Consider the following 15,905-nt stretch of genomic DNA (forward strand, 5'->3'; position numbering starts at 1 on the left):
CAGCCTCGAGAAATTATGAGATGGGCCCTGCGACAATGAAATGCAAAACCAGCTTTGATTTTCACAAGGGGTTTCCCAGCATCAGATCGAGGTCAAGGCTGGGACTGAACAGGGCACCCTTCCCTGAGCCAACCCTGAGCCAACCCTGCTTTGGGAGGCTGGCATCCTTCCAGCCTTGCAAAGCTGCTCAGGTCTGACATCACTTTGGTGGCCAAGGCTGGGCTGGCGTGTGGCGGGCTCTCAGCCACAGTGAAGGCCTGCTCCACCACTGGACGGAAGTGCTCTGGGATCCTGCTAGAGCCCATTGGGTGCCTTCTTGCCTGCAGCTGGAAAGACAATGTGAGTGCAGGGGTGGTGGTGGGCAAATTTTGGACTGGCACATGGCGCCATAGCATACCTGCCATCCCATTTTTTCAGGCGAGAACGCAGTGGCCATTTTGAGTGCTGTGATCTTGCCCCCCCCCCCAAAAAAAAGCTCTTTTGGGGAAGACTGTGATCTCGCACAGCTCCCCCTAATGCACAGCTTTGGGTTCCATGTGGGATTTTGCCCCGAGAAAAGCACTTTTTTAAAGGCAAGAGCAAGGCGCAGGTCACGTGACTCGCCCAGGGGCACGTCCCGGAAGACGCACATCCTAGTTTTGGGTCTGAAAATGTTGGACGGTATGCCATAGTACCCAAGTCCACCACTGCTTGGGGATCCCTCTCTGGGAACCTAATGCGGAGGCAAGACTGTTGGAGGGTTAATGCTGGAAGCCCCTTCACCCTGTGCTCAGGTATTTTTCTATGTGTGTAAATAAGACCATATATCCTGTTATAAGGAAAACTGCTCCCTTTTCCCTTATGGGGTATTCCGGAGTCCGTATAGAGTCCTTAAGTGGGTTCCTTATCGGTAGAAGAAAACAGAGGCCAGCCAGAGAATATTGAGAAGCAAAGCGGCTAGTAAGCCTGATCTTTATCAAAAGAAATAAACTGTTGTAACAGGGTCCCCATTCACCGTACACAGGGGACGAGGAGAATCCTGAACAATGGTGTACAAGCCCTTATACAGACCTTTGAAACTGCCCAAGACCACCCCCTGAAACATCATACATACATCACAGAAGGAGGCGGTGTAAAACAGAAATACTGTCTGCCAGGATACCTGACAATGGTCACTGATCGCATTACCTGGGCAGCCTGGCCATCCTTTTGTGATGGTTAATGCTTTAGTTCCTGAATCCAGGTCATAGGCTCACCCTATTCATACACAAATACAGCCTTAAGAAAGGATTTGCAAACAAAAAGACAATGGGAAGGCATTCCCCATTTGCCTTCCTTGCTGCAGAGGAATATTTGAGGTCACTGGGAGAGTCAAAATGGCTTCAGGATTGCTCTCCCATACTATTTCAGGCACATGGTTCATATATTTAGATATGTGTGCATTTATGAATAAAGGTAAAGGGACCCCTGACCATTAGGTCCAGTCGTGACCGACTCTGGGGTTGCGGCGCTCATCTCGCTTTATTGGCCGAGGGAGCTGGCGTACAGCTTCTGGGTCATGTGGCCAGCATGACTAAGCCGCTTCTGGCAAACCAGAGCAGCGCACGGAAATGTTGTTTACCTTCCTGCCAGAGCAGTACCTATTTATCTACTTGCACTTTGGCGTGCTTTCGAACTGCTAGGTTGGCAGGAGCAGGGACTGAGCAACAGGAGCTCACTCCATCGCGGGGATTCAAACCCCGACCTTCTGATCAGCAAGTCCTAGGCTTTGTGGTTTAACCCACAGCGCCACCCGCATCCCTCATTTATGAATATTTACCCTATATTTGAGACCTTAAAATTCTTAAAACAATCCTAAACAGATCACAGCCTCCATTGACCTTCGTTCCAAGGAAACCAAACCCTGGATAGACGCAGGAACCCTTTTCACCATTTGAAGATTGGGATGAGCGCAACATTATATTCTCTCTAGGCGTTTGTGGGACTGCGCGAAACACACAGCCCTCCTGGAACAAGAGTTCAATGCGCGCGCACAATGCAGCTAAATCTTCCTTTGCCAAGAAGACAGAGGAATAAATAAGGAAGGCTGATCGCCAAAGAAGGAAGCAGACCCGGCAGCATCCCAAAAAAATCCCCATCTGGGAGAAAAAAACACAGTGAGCTGAGTCACTGCCGTAAGGCACAGAGCGAAGAACAAAGGATCCTGTCCCAGCTCTTTTGAAACTCCCTGATGTCTGGAGTTCGCTGCCCTCCTCTCTCAGTGTGGTTCCTGGTTTTCCAGGGTCCTGAAGGGTCTTGAGGAGGCTTCTTTCATCTTTGATTTATTCCTTATCACAGCAAAATGACAATAAAATAATATTTTTAAAAGAAAAACAGAAGGAAAAATGTAACAGTCACTTTTTGTAGGACCTGCCGATTTCATCCCCCGGGGGTTGGGTAGGGGCTAAATGAACCAGCTGCAGCTGGGCCTCATCCAGCCTGAGTAAATATTGAATCTGGCTGGCGAAAAGAGAGATTTCTAAGGTGTAGGTTGTTTAGTTGGCTAAATTGGGATGTGCCCTCATGCCCTCTGCTTTCTTGGTTTTTTAAAAAAGAAGAAGCCTTTTTTTCAGCCCTAGGATATTAAAGGCCCTTATTTGTCCATATCATGGAACCAAAGAGATTTGGAAGATATGTGAGAGATATGAGAGCCAGTGTGGTGTAGTGGTTAAGAGCGGGTTCGATTCCCTGCTCCTCCACATGCAGCTGCTGGGTGACCTTGGGCCAATCACACTTCTCTGAAGTCTCTCAGCCCCACTCACCTCACAGAGTGTTTGTTGTGGGGGAGGAAGGGAAAGGAGAATGTTAGCCGCTTTGAGACTCCTTCAGGTAGTGATAAAGCGGGATATCAAATCCAAACTCTTCTTCCTCTTCTTCTTCTTCCTCTTCTTCTTCCTCTTCCTCTTCTTCCTCTTCCTCTTCTTCCTCTTCCTCTTCTTCCTCTTCCTCTTCTTCCTCTTCGTGACATCCTGCAGCTCCCTTCCCATCCTAATCCTTGGAAGACCTGCTTATTGGCCACACGTTAGCCAATCACATTGGAAAACTGCAGTGTGGTCACCGATAAGATCTATACCACCGTATGGAATCTGCAGAGGCTGGTCCATTAGGCTGAAAGGAGCACTATCTCACCAACCCGTCTCTGACTCCACTATCACAGTCCCTCGTTGAAATTAATGGACCCAAGGTAGTTATGTCCATACTATCCACTGGGTCTGCTCTGTTACAGCCATAAAAGGATTTCAGTGGATTTTGACACTTACAGTCTACAGCTATTCTTATGGTTTTTAATTTATACATGACTCAAAGGGACTTGCAAACACAAGAGAAACACTAAAACCAATTACAATAAAGACAAGCGATAAAAAACCCCGGGGGGAAACCAACAACTATACAAATAGGCTTAGCGTATTGTTCCTGGCAAATGAGTCCACAAGGCCACTTCCGCACTAAGGAGGAGGTGGGGTTGCAGGCTTCACGGCCCCCCCCCCCACGCGTGCAGTGGCCCCACGTGATTGGGGGGATTCCCGGCCGCATCACCCCCTAGCCAGCCAATCGGCAGCCGGGGATCTCCCTCTTTGCCGCCCGCCAGCTGTTCCTGTTTATTTAAATACCCTTCAAATGAAGAGCCAAAAGCCCAGGTAGAAAGGAAAGTTTTCAGCTGGTGCCTAAAACTGGACAAAGAGGGTAGTAGGCAAACCTCCCTGGGGGGAACATCCCATAAGTTGGGAGCTGGCCCTGAAAAGGCCGTCTCTCGTGTTTCCATGGAGGAGGCGCATAGAGAATGGCTTTAGGTGATGATCCCGGGGTCTTGGTAGCTTCATATGGGGAGAGGCAGTCCTTGATGTGTTGGGGTCCTGAGCCGCATAAGGCTTTATAGGTCAAACGGAACACTTTGAACTGGGCCCAGAAACTAACAGGCAGCCAGTTGGGCCAGGATTGGCATTAGGAGCTAAGACTGTCTTGCCAGGTGAGAAACCCGGCTGCTGAATTCTGCATCAGCTGCATTTTCCGTACAGTCTTCAAAGGCAGCCCCATGTATAATGCACTGCAGTAATCTAACCTGGAGGTTACCAGAGCATAGGCTAACTCCGCACCGGTTGGGGAGTAGCTGAGCCACTTGTCTAAACTGATGGAAGGGACTTATGTCACCAAGGCAACTTGAGCCCCAAGTGATAGGGAACCAACCAAACTATATTTCTTTGGAGGGAATATAACCGCATCAAAGCCTACAATGAATGAAACCAGTCTGAAACCCTGAAGAGCTAGGGCCAGCCAGCACAGACTGCAATGTGGTACCCCTCCAGATGTTGTTGGGCCATTGGCCATTCTGGCTGGGAATGATGGGAACTGGAGTCAACAACATCTGGAGGGCACCCTGGTGGACAATTCCATCCTAGATGGTCCAATGGTCAAGAAGTTTCATTTAAAATAACTTGAAAATATGGATGAGAAGAAGATACAGCAGTAGTTATGAATCCGATCATGGTTCCTAATTTGGGAGAATTACATAAGGAGAGAGAGAAAATTCTATTGGGCCCATCTAATCCATCCATGTTCGTGGTCTGCTCACCAACTCTTCTGGGAGCAAATCCCATCGTTTCCAGAAAAGGACAGGCAGCTGCCTGTGACTCCATCTTTTCCCTTCTCTCCTCTTTTATCCCGAGTTGGCCTTCATTGTCACCACTTTACCTTTGTACACAATGCAGTGTTTGTCACAGGAAGTCTCTGTCACCAGCTTCCTCATATTTGAGGGCTGCCGGAGCACACCCAAAGGAGTAAACATCACACAGTCATCCCTCGATTTGTGCCACGTTTCCCGACATGGCCGGGTCATTTGTTGCCGTAACATCCGAGAAGGAGAACAATACCCCAGGATTAAAATCTGCCCTCCAGGCGACCTGCAGAGGCCGGATGTGCTGGTATCCTGATTCTATATCTGCACACAGAGCACTGGAGGCTCAGGAGGTCTTCCAGGGTCTTCTAACGGTGGAGTCAGAAGATGGCACATCCTCAGGCACTGGCCCTTCCAGCTTCGTCTGGTAGCAGGGCCTCTGAGGAATAGGGATGGGAGGTCCTCACCCTCAGGTCTGGAGCCCTCACAGGACAAGGAATTTGACCCCTGACTCCTGATGCTCTCTTTGCATCATCATGATCATTAATTTATCTCCTGCTTTCCCCCCCCATAACTCAAGGCGGCTCACCAAGGCACTCTACTTGCCGTTGCTGCTGCCACCAGGGCCACACAGTAGCAGGAAATGAGACATCAGTTGGGGGCGGTGGTGGGGGCACCTTCCTGTTTCACCTCAGGCACTGGAACAGAACAGGACAGGCCATATGATGGCCTGGGATTCGGACTCAGATGCTGAACCTGAGGGATCCCAGCCTGCACAGGATTCCCTGCCTCCAGAACCAGCTGAGCCAGGGCTGGGGCATGAGCCTGAAGAGTCCTCACCTGTGCTGGATCCTTAGGTGCAGACATCAGCTGAGTCTGCTCTGGCTCCTGAGGTGATGGAGGACCCATTGCCTGCAGGTGCTCCACTCTCAGTCCCATCAGGGGAAGCTGAGGTTGCCTCTGGGTCCGGTAACCCTCCAGCCTCTCCTGAGCTGCAGAGGCTCAGGGCAGAGAGGCGGAGGGAACTAAGTTCCCGCAGGAGGAGTGCTCACTTCCAGGCCAGGAGAGGCGAGTCACCTGAGGATCAGGTCCGCCCTATGTCTCAGGGCAGATAAAAGCCAGCCAGCCCCAGTTCCAAGTTGAGGGAGCAACATTGTTGGTTGCTAGTTCCTGCCTGAACCCTACCCTGCTTTTCTGCCTGAGCTCCTGACCCGCCCTGGCTCCCTGCTTGCAAGCCTGTTCCTGACTTCACCCGACTCCCTGCCCTGCACCCAGCTTCAGCTACTACGGACTGCCTCCATGTTGCACCTTTGACCACGGACTGGACTTGGCCCTCGCCTCTCGGGTAACCCACCAGACCAGCACAGGCCACCTCTGAGGGGCCTCCTTAACAAATGACACTTCCCAAGATTCTTTGGCGGAGGCCATCACTCTTCAAAGTACAGGGCCAATGGGGCCTTGTTTTAACTTCAGCCAAATTCCCGTCTCATCTCCTGGCCCCTGTTTTTTTGTTCTGAAGAGTTTGGCCCTGTTTCGGGAGCCTTTCACTGCCTATTTTATAGCCTGTCGTCCTCTTTGACCACAGGCATCTCATTTATCCCTGGGAGAGATACCAAGATTTTTTTCTTACTCTTGCAAGTTGAAAGATTTGGACATGATCCCAGGGAACAATGGTTTGGGCTGCTGAAGAGGAAAGCATCCCTGAAAGAAGCTAGTCTGCTATGTGCTTATTTCAGAATCTATCTCCAACACCCCAGACAGCTCTTGAAGACACACACCACTCCCCCCCCCTTTAAGTTACATCAAGATCATCCTTTAAATATGTTCAAACACTCAAGACTCACCTCCAAGGATCCTGGAAACTGTAGTTTGTTAAGGGTGCTGAGAGTTGCTAGGAGACCCTTATGAAACTACAGTACCCAAGATTCTTGGACCTGGGAGCCATGACTGTTAGGTGGAATAAGACTGATTTAAATGGATGGTACAGGTATAACCTTGAGAACATAAGAACATGATAGCTCAGCTGGCACGGCATGAGACTCTTACACCAGTTCTGACCTTTAAAGCCCTAAACGGCCTCAGCCCAGTATACCTGAAGGAGCGTCTCCACCCCCATCATTCACTGAGGTCCAGATCCGAGGGCCTCCTGGCGGTTCCCTCACTGAGAGAAGTGAAGTTACAGAGAACCAGGCAGAGGGCCTTCTCGCTAGTGGCACCCGCTGTGTGGAACACCCTTCCACCAGATGTCAAAGAGAACAACAACTACCAGACTTTTAAAAGACATCTGAAGGCAGCCCTGTTTAGGGAAGCTTGTAATGTTTGATGCATTACTGTATTTTATTATTTTGTTGGAAGCCGCCCAGTGTAGCTGGGGAAACCCAGCCAGATGGGCAGGGTATAAATAATAGTAATTATTATTGTTGTTGTTGTTGTTGTTGTTGTTGTTGTTGTGGGTCCAAGCCCCACATTGGGCGAAAGATTCCTACAACAGATTCTCCTTCCAACTCTATGATTATATGAGAAGAGCCCTGCTGGATCAGGCCAATGGCCCGTCTAGCCCAGCATCATTTTCTCCCAGTGGCCAACCAGATACCCATTATGGGAAGCCCACAAGCAGGATCCGAGCACAAACACCTAACTCCCCACTTGCATGTTTCTATTTACTTACTATTTTACTTACTTGGGTCAAGTTAGCCATATTGTGCTGGAGGAGACTCTTAAGAGTCCCATGGACTGCAAGAAGATCAAACCTATCCATTCTTAAGGAAATCAGCCCTGAGTGCTCACTGGAAGGACAGATCGTGAAGCTGAGGCTCCAATACTTTGGCCACCTCATGAGAAGAGAAGACTCCCTGGAAAAGACCCTGATGCTGGGAAAGATGGAGGGCACAAGGAGAAGGGGACGACAGAGGACGAGATGGTTGGACAGTGTTCTCGAAGCTACCAGCATGAGTTTGACCAAACTGCGGGAGGCAGTGGAAGACAGGAGTGCCTGGCGTGCTCTGGTCCATGGGGTCACGAAGAGTCGGACACGACTCAACGACTAAACAACAACAAGCCATATTGATTTGTATGCTGTTGGTGGATTTCTGTCATTGTCTTGTTGGGCTGTGTGTGTGATAAAATGGAGCCATACCCAGGTGAAAGTGTCTTCTTCTATTTGTCCCCATGTCAGTTTCAGTTTATTGGTTAATTTTTCTAGTAAGGCTGTTTCCCATACTATTTGGTACCATTGGTCCATGCTTACTCCTGACAGGTCTCTCCAATGTCAGGTTATGGTGTTTCTGGCTGCTGAAAGTAGGTGGGTTATGAGTTCTTTGTGGTGTAAGTGGGCATCGTTGTCTTGGAAGAACAACCATACGAGAAATAAGTAAAATAACCAAGCAAGTATTAGAAACCACTCCAGAACTGGCCTTACTAAACATCTTCCAAAAATCTTTTAAAGCCATCCAAATTGGTGGCAATCACTGCCTCCTGTGGGAGCAAAGGCCATAGTCTGATTATGCACTGTGTTCTTTTATCTTTCCTAAATCTTCCAACATTCCATTGCATGTCCCCGAGTTCTAGTGTTATGAGAGAGAGAGGAAAACTTTTCTCTATCCCCGTTCTCCATGCCATGCATAATTTTATAAATTTCTAGTAGCAGCTGCTGGGCTGAAGGAGAGAGAGGGCATGCCCCCCCTCCAATTTGGGGCCCCCAATCTAACTTTGTTATTTTGGATGTCAGTGTGTGTTGTGGTTGCTACATTCCAACGTATCTGGGGTTGCAGCCCAACTCAGAGCAGACCCACTGAAATTAATAGGCATGACCCGTTGATTTCAGTGACCCTACTCTGAGTAGAAATTCGCTGGCAACAATCCTTGGAACCCATTTTTGACAACTGCGGGGAAAGTGTTAAGGGCGATAAATTAATTCTGATTCGTACCTCGCCTCTTTGTTTTGTTTCCACGTGTAATTTTGAGTTCCATCAGAAACAAAACACAACTTTTTTTGTTTCTGGAATACTTTTATGCTTCGTTTAGATGCATGTTATTTTGATATGCCTTAAGGGCTAATTCAATAAGATTCTATTCTATCCAATGCTATTAATAGAAGGCTGTCATGTTAATTTTGCAGAAGCAAATTAGAATGTTTAGAGATAGATGCTGGAAAATAGCCAAGAAGGAAATGGTGCTTGCTGTTGGTTCAGAGCAGAAAGTTGGTAAGAAGTTCAGTTCAGTTCACAATTTAATGCAAACTAATTCACATTTCTTGTTTTTTAAAAAAGGCTGGAGGGAGGATATGCTCCTGAGAGAATTGTTTAGCTCAAATCCTGCTTGATGATGCCCTGTTCTTGCTGTAATGTTTACAGCTAACAATGCTTAATCTAACAATGTTTATTCTTAGGTTAACTATCCTTGACACTCTTTTAAAAGATCAAGTGTTCAAAATATCTTACATCCATTATGGTAATAATCCTTAAAACAACATTTTACGCTGAACTTGTAGTATCATACCCACACTGCAGACTAGAGGCTGTGCCTCTGCTCACATTGCTTGCCAACCTTACCTATCCCCCACCAATGTCAAACCCCACCCCCTTACATCTCACCAAACCCCATACCCCTCCCCTTACAGATCGCCCAAACTGCGCTCCCTTCCCCTACAGATTACCTAAACCCCCATCCCATCCCTTCACGGGTCACTCAAACCTTCACTTATTGGTGGCTATGTGAAATGCAGCGTGACAACAGCCTTACAGTTTTATTATTAAGTAACATAGGGGGACTGAGAAAATACCATCTTCATAGAATCACAGAATTTGGAAGGAGACCTTGAAGGCCATCTAGCCTAGTGAGGGAAAGCCAGTCTATTCCTCTAGGGTGTAGAGGGGAACCTGTAGCTCTTGACATGTTGTTGAACTCCAACACCCATTAGCCCCAGCCAGCACATCCAATAGTCAGGATGGGAACTATGGTCCAGCAACATCCAGAGGACCACAGGCTCCCCATACCTACTCTAGGGAATTGGTTCCATAGTCCAACTGCTCTTACTGTCAAGAAACATATCCTAATGTTCAGTTGACACCTGCCCTCCTGCAGATGAAGCCCATTATTAGATCTAGACCTGCCCCCTGAGGCAAGTAGCAAACAAGTCACAAGAACATAATAAGAACCTGCAGGAGCATGCCTGTGCTGGTCCCGAGGGTTAACCGTGCAGCGAGGTCCGAGTCCAGTCCGAGGTCGAGGGTGCGGTATGGAGGCAGTCCATCAAAAGTGAAGCTGGGTCCAAAGCAGGGAGTCAGGTGAGGTCAGGAGCTCCGGCAGAACAGCAGGACAGGGTTCAGGCAGGAACTGGCTACCAACAATATTGCTCCCACAACTTGGGACTGGGGCTGGCTGGCTTTTATCTGCCCCAAGGCATAGGGTGGCCCCGATCCTCAGGTGACTCGCCTCTCCTGGCCTGGAGGCGAGCACTCCTCCTGCGGAAACTTAGTTCCCTCTGGCTCTCTGCCCTGAGCCTCTGCAGCCCAGGAGAGGCTGGAGGGTTACCGGACCCAGAGGTAACCTCAGCTTCCTCTGACGAGGCTGAGAGTGGAGCACCTGCAGGCAATGGGTCCTCCATCACCTCAGGAGCCAGAGCAGACTTAGCTGGTGTCTGCACCTGAGGATCCAGTACAGGTGAGGACTCTTCAGGCTCAGGCCCCAGCCCTGGCTCAGCTGGTTCTGGAGGCGGGGACTCCTGTGCAGGCTGGGATTCCTCAGGTTCAGCCTCTGAGCCCGAATCCCAGGCCATCACACCTGCCCTCCTGCAGATGAAGCCCATTATTAGATCTAGACCTGCCCCCTGAGGCAAGTAGCAAACAAGTCACAAGAACATCCTAAGAACCTGCAGGAGCATCCCAATGGTCCATTTAGCTCAGCAGTCTGCTCTCACAGTGGCCAACCAGATGCCTGTGGGGAACTCTCAAGCAGAATTTGAGTGCAAGAGCCCTCTCCCATCCTCGGTTGTCCAGCAACTGGTATTCAGAAGCATTACTGCCTCCAGTCATGGAGGCAAAGCCAAGCTATCGTGTTTATTGGTAGCCCTCCATGAATTTGTCCAACCCTCTTTTAAAGCCATTCAAGTTGGTGGCTCATCGCTTTCTCCTGCGGGAGCAAGTTCCATAGTTTAACTATGTGCTGTGTGGTGAAGTAATAGTAACAGTAATTTATTACTTGTACCCCACCCATCTGGCTGGGCTTCCCCAGCCGCTCCGGGCGGCTTCCAACAAAGATTAAAAATACATTAAAATGTCACACATTAAAAATTTCCCTGAACAGGGCTGCCTTCAGATGTCTTCTAAATGTCAGGTAGTTGTTTAATCTCTTTGACATCTGGTGGGAGGGTGTTCCACAGGGCGGGCGCCACTACCGAGAAGGCCCTCTGCCTGGTTCTCTGTAGCTTTGCTTCTCTCAGTGAGGGAACCACCAGAAGGTCCTCTGCCTGGTTCTCTGTAGCTTTGCTTCTCTCAGTGAGGGAACCACCAGAAGGTCCTCGGCACTGGACCTCAGTGTCCGGGCAGAATGATGGGGGTGGAGACGCTCCTTCAGGTATACTGGACCGAGGCCATTTAGGGTTTTAAAGATCAGCACCAACACTTTGAATTGTGCTCGGAAACGTACTGGGAGCCAATGTAGGTCTTTCAAGACCGGCGTTATATGGTCTTGGCGGCTGCCCCCAGTCACCAGTCTAGCTGCCGCATTCTGGATTAGTTGTAGTTTCTGGGTCACCTTCAAAGGTAGCCCCACATAGAGTGCATTGCAGTAGTCCAAGAATTGCTTTCTTTTCTCTGTCTTCAACTGTCCAACATGTCCAACTGTCCAACATCCAATCATTGGATGTCCGCAAGACTTTTAGGTTCCCCATCGCTTCTCTAGCCTTTTCCAGCAAGGTTCCCAAGCATCCACTTTGCTCTCTTGCGGTATACCTTCCTTCTAGAAGGTAGGAAAACACAGCCTTGCCAGGCATTCGCTTGGCTGCCTGCACCTTCTTGGGAGTCAGCCTAATCTATTCAGACAACGACTCGCATCTGCGGTGAAGAAGAGGAGGACATGGATCTGTTCTGACAGCAGGGTCCTTTACATGTTCTACCCACTCAACAGGGCTTTAAAAAAAATTAAAAATCACATAGATGGGAGGAGGCGAGAGCTTCAGCGAAGCAATTCTCTAGCTGACCTGGAGAACAGAGAACCTTTCAACTGCATGACTTGAGTTCTCTTTGCTTTTCGGCTCTTGCTCATTGTTTATTTCTCTTGATTTTCCTTAGTTTTGCAATAGCCCTGCAAGCATCACAGAGCTGGACCCCAGCTCTCCTGACGATGTAGCCACCTTCATTTTTGGCAAACCATTGGTTCATCTGGCTCAGTATTTGGGGGACCATTTTCTAGCCCAAGGGCCAAATTCTCTTCTGGGCAACCTTCTGAGGGCCACATGTCAGGGGTGGGTGGAGCCAGAGCCAAAAGATATTGGGCATAATATAAAATTTTCATCTTGGGAAAGGTTATGGAGGGAAGATTTAAAATCTACAGCTGTACGTTGAAAGAAAACTATATAAAAATGATGTACCGTTGGTATCTAACACCTACTAAATAAGCAAAAATGCATAGAACTGCTTCAAATATTTGTTGGAAATGTAAAGAGAAAGAGGGCACATTCTTCCATATGTGGTGGATGTGCAAATTAACAAAAGCATTCTGGGAAATGATATATACTGAGCTGAAAAAAATGTTTAAAATAACGTTTGTGGAAAAAACCAGACGCTTTTCTATTAGGAATTTTAGGTGCAGAAATACCAAAGGAACAGAAAAGACTATTTATGTACGCGACAACGACAGCACAGATACTTTTGGCCCAAAGGTGGAAGGAAGATAAAGCCCCGACCAGAGAAGAATGGCTGATAAAGATGATGGACTACGCCAAAATGGCGAAAATGACTGGGAAGATCAGAAATCAAGAAGATAGAAACTTTACTAAGGAATAGGGAAAATAGGGATGCGGGTGGCACTGTGGGTAAAACCTCAGCGCCTAGGACTTGCCGATCGCATGGTCGGCGGTTCGAATCCCCGCGGCGGGGTGCGCTCCCGTTGCTCGGTCCCAGCGCCTGCCAACCTAGCAGTTCGAAAGCACCCCCGGGTGCAAGTAGATAAATAGGGACCGCTTACTAGCGGGAAGGTAAACGCCGTTTCCATGCGCTGCACTGGCTCGCCAGAGCAGCTTCGTCACGCTGGCCACGTGACCCGGAAGTGTCTGCGGACAGCGATGGCTCCTGGCCTCTAGAGTGAGATGAGCGCACAACCCTAGAGTCTGTCAAGACTGGCCCGTACGGGCAGGGGTACCTTTACCTTTTAGGGAAAATTTATAACTTAGCTCAGAGAACATTGTAAACAATTAAAAACTTTGGCAGGACTGTAACAACACTTGTAATGTAACAAGAACTATGGGAAGATAGGGAATTTTAAGAAAATGGAGAATACTATAAGATGCAGTGGGAAAGGGGAATTTAAATGGAACCCATGGAGGAGCAGAGGAAAGTCCAAGGATTCAGGGAACCCTTTATGTGTATGATTATGATTATTATTTGAATATAAATGTAAACTGCAAAAATCAATTAAAAAATTGTAAATTTAAAAAAGGCGGCAAGAGGCATGCTCAGAATTTAAGGGTGTGTTTCAACCAGGCAAAAAATACTATCATGGTAGAAAGTACAGTGGTACTTCGGGTTAAGAACTTCTGGAGGTCTGTTCTTAACCTGAAACTGTTCTTAACCTGAAGCACCACTTTAGCTAATGGGGCCTCCTGCTGCCGCCACGCCGCCGGAGCACAATTTCTGTTCTCATCCTGAAGCAAAGTTCTTAACCCGAGGTACTATTTCTGGGTTAGCGGAGTCTGTAACCTGAAGCTTCTGTAACCTGAGGTACCACTCTAAGGCCAGTGAAGGGTCTGTCCTGGATAATGTTCTGAGAGGTAGAGAGGCTAGGAGGATTTTGGCCGCTAGCCTGGGGCTCCCTATTCCTGACCTAAGCTGACTGGCCACATTCTTTCCCATCGTTCCCAGTTCTGTCTATAGATGCCAGGAATAATCTGGGGTTTTCTGGGCACAAAGCATGTGCTCTTCCGCTGAGCTTAGAGCCCCCTCCTTACAAATGTAGCAGCACCCATTCTCTTTCGCCGCTTCATAATCCTTTCGCTTCTCTTTAGCAACAGGCTGCGGAGGTAAAAATGAAAGCGAGGAAACGACAGAGCGATGTAAGAAGAACCCCGCTGGATCAGAACAAAGGCCCATCTAAGTCCAGCATCCTGTTCTCACAGCAGCCAGTCAGAGGCCCACAATGGGAAGCCTGCGAGCATCAATAAGCAAAGAGATCACATCCAGTTTGCCTCGCCTGTTTTCTCTAAATGTCCTTCAGATTTACAGACTCACAGAAGTCTCTGACTTCAGTCAAACTGACTGATTCACTGAGCAAGGCAGGAGAAAAGAAGCAAAGGGGAGGATAATTTATATATAGGACCAGTGCTTTTTTTCTTAAAAAATAAATAAATAGGGGTACTCTCATTTTGACTCAAGAAAATCACCATTATATAGTTCAAATCGGGGAAAATAAATACAATAAATGGACAAAAATACAAAGATTCACAAAATGTTTAGGGGTATGCGTACCCCTGTGTCCCGCCAGAAAAAAGTTCTGTGCAGTGGTACCTCAGGTTAAGAACTTAATTTGTTCTGGAGGTCGGTTCTTAACCTGAAACTGTTCGTAACCTGAGGTACCACTTTAGCTAATGGGGCCTCCCACTGCTGCCGCACGATTTCTGTTCTCATCCTGAAGCAAAGTTCTTAACCCGAGGTACTATTTCTGGGTTAGCGGAGTCTGTAACCTGAAGCGTCTGTAACCTGAAGCATCTGTAACCCAAGGTTCCACTGTATAGGACCATCACAGTATCTCACCCAGACACAATCCATACAAACTGATGATGTTGCCCTGTCAAAAGGCTCTGAAGATTCTGCCCCAAACTTTCAGAAGAGGTGTGGTCTTCCCCACTTCGTTGGAACTGAATGTGTCAATTTAGGTTTCGCTCAGTTTTCCATTTTTCCATTCTGAAGTTGAGCTCTCGACACCTCCACAACAGTTTGCAAAAATTATTATTTTTTAAGTCCTCATGAAAACTCACCAGCACTTTTAAGATAGATTTCCCCCATAATATAAACATTTTGGGATACAATTTTGCCTAAAGTGCACATTTTTGCAAAGCGATTTCCACTAAGGGGTGCCCATTCAATTGCTTTGATTGGCAGAACTGGCCCTCCTGCAGCTGCCACATAATACCCGTTCCACATCTGTAAGAACTCAATCATTTAGTGTGGCAGCATCTACTCTTTGGAACTCCCTGCCCATTGAGATCAAGCAGGAACCTTCTCTGTACTCTTTTCAGAGCCTGCTAAAATCATTCCTGCTTAGAAAATCCTACCCAGATGCTTTGAAAGTTGAGGCAATTTTTTTATTATTATTATTAATTTTTTAAAAAAGATTTTTCTTTTACAAATTTATATAAACACATTCATATCCAATATAATACGAAATTCTTTTAGACTTCCCCCCGCTCCCTCCGCAATCCTCATAATTTTAAATTTAGTTCACATTTCCTTTATAGTTGTATTGCCAGTTTATAAATCTTTACAGCTCTTTTCCCTCTTACAATACCCTTTCTCCTCACAAAGCCTCTTTAAATCCAACTAGCGTTGTCTGTTCATCACAAATGTTTTCCAGATAAATCGTAAGCTTTCTCCAGTCCTGAGTGAACTTGTGATCTTTTTGATATCTGATTTTTCCTGTCAGTTTATCTAATTCAGCAAAGTCTATCAATTTCCGTCTCCATTCTTCCAATGTTGGTAATTCTTCTTGTTTCCATTTTTGAGCCATTAAAATTCTTGCCGCAGTCACTGCATATTGAAAGAGTTTATGATCACTTCTGTTAATTTCTCTTCCTGTGATTCCTAACAAAAAGGCTTCTGGTTTCTTCACAAACGTATATTTAAACATCTTTTTCAGCTCATTATATATCATTTCCCAGAAGCCTTTTACTTTCTTACACTCCCACCACATATGGTAAAACGACCCTTCCCTTTCCCATTTCCAACATTTGTTACATGTCTTATACATTTTTGCTAGTTTAACGGGAGTGATGTACCATCTATATACCATTTTCATAATGTTTTCCTTTATCGTCATACATGCAGTGAATTTCATATTTTCCTTC

General features: G+C 47.3%; 1 long non-coding RNA gene across 1 annotated transcript in view; it reads left to right on the plus strand.

Annotated features, from left to right (window-relative positions):
* Positions 1 to 14,964, plus strand: part of LOC309347081 — a 68,019-nt gene extending 53,055 nt beyond the window's left edge. The window contains exons 2-3 of the long non-coding RNA XR_014158830.1: positions 8,748 to 8,832; positions 13,857 to 14,964. This is a non-coding gene — a long non-coding RNA (uncharacterized lncRNA). The remainder of the gene's footprint in view (positions 1 to 8,747; positions 8,833 to 13,856) is intronic.
* The last annotated feature ends 941 nt before the right edge of the window (positions 14,965 to 15,905 follow it).

Source organism: Podarcis erhardii, assembly GCF_964252035.2.
Source record: "Podarcis erhardii genome assembly, chromosome: 7".
NCBI lineage: Eukaryota > Metazoa > Chordata > Lepidosauria > Squamata > Lacertidae > Podarcis > Podarcis erhardii.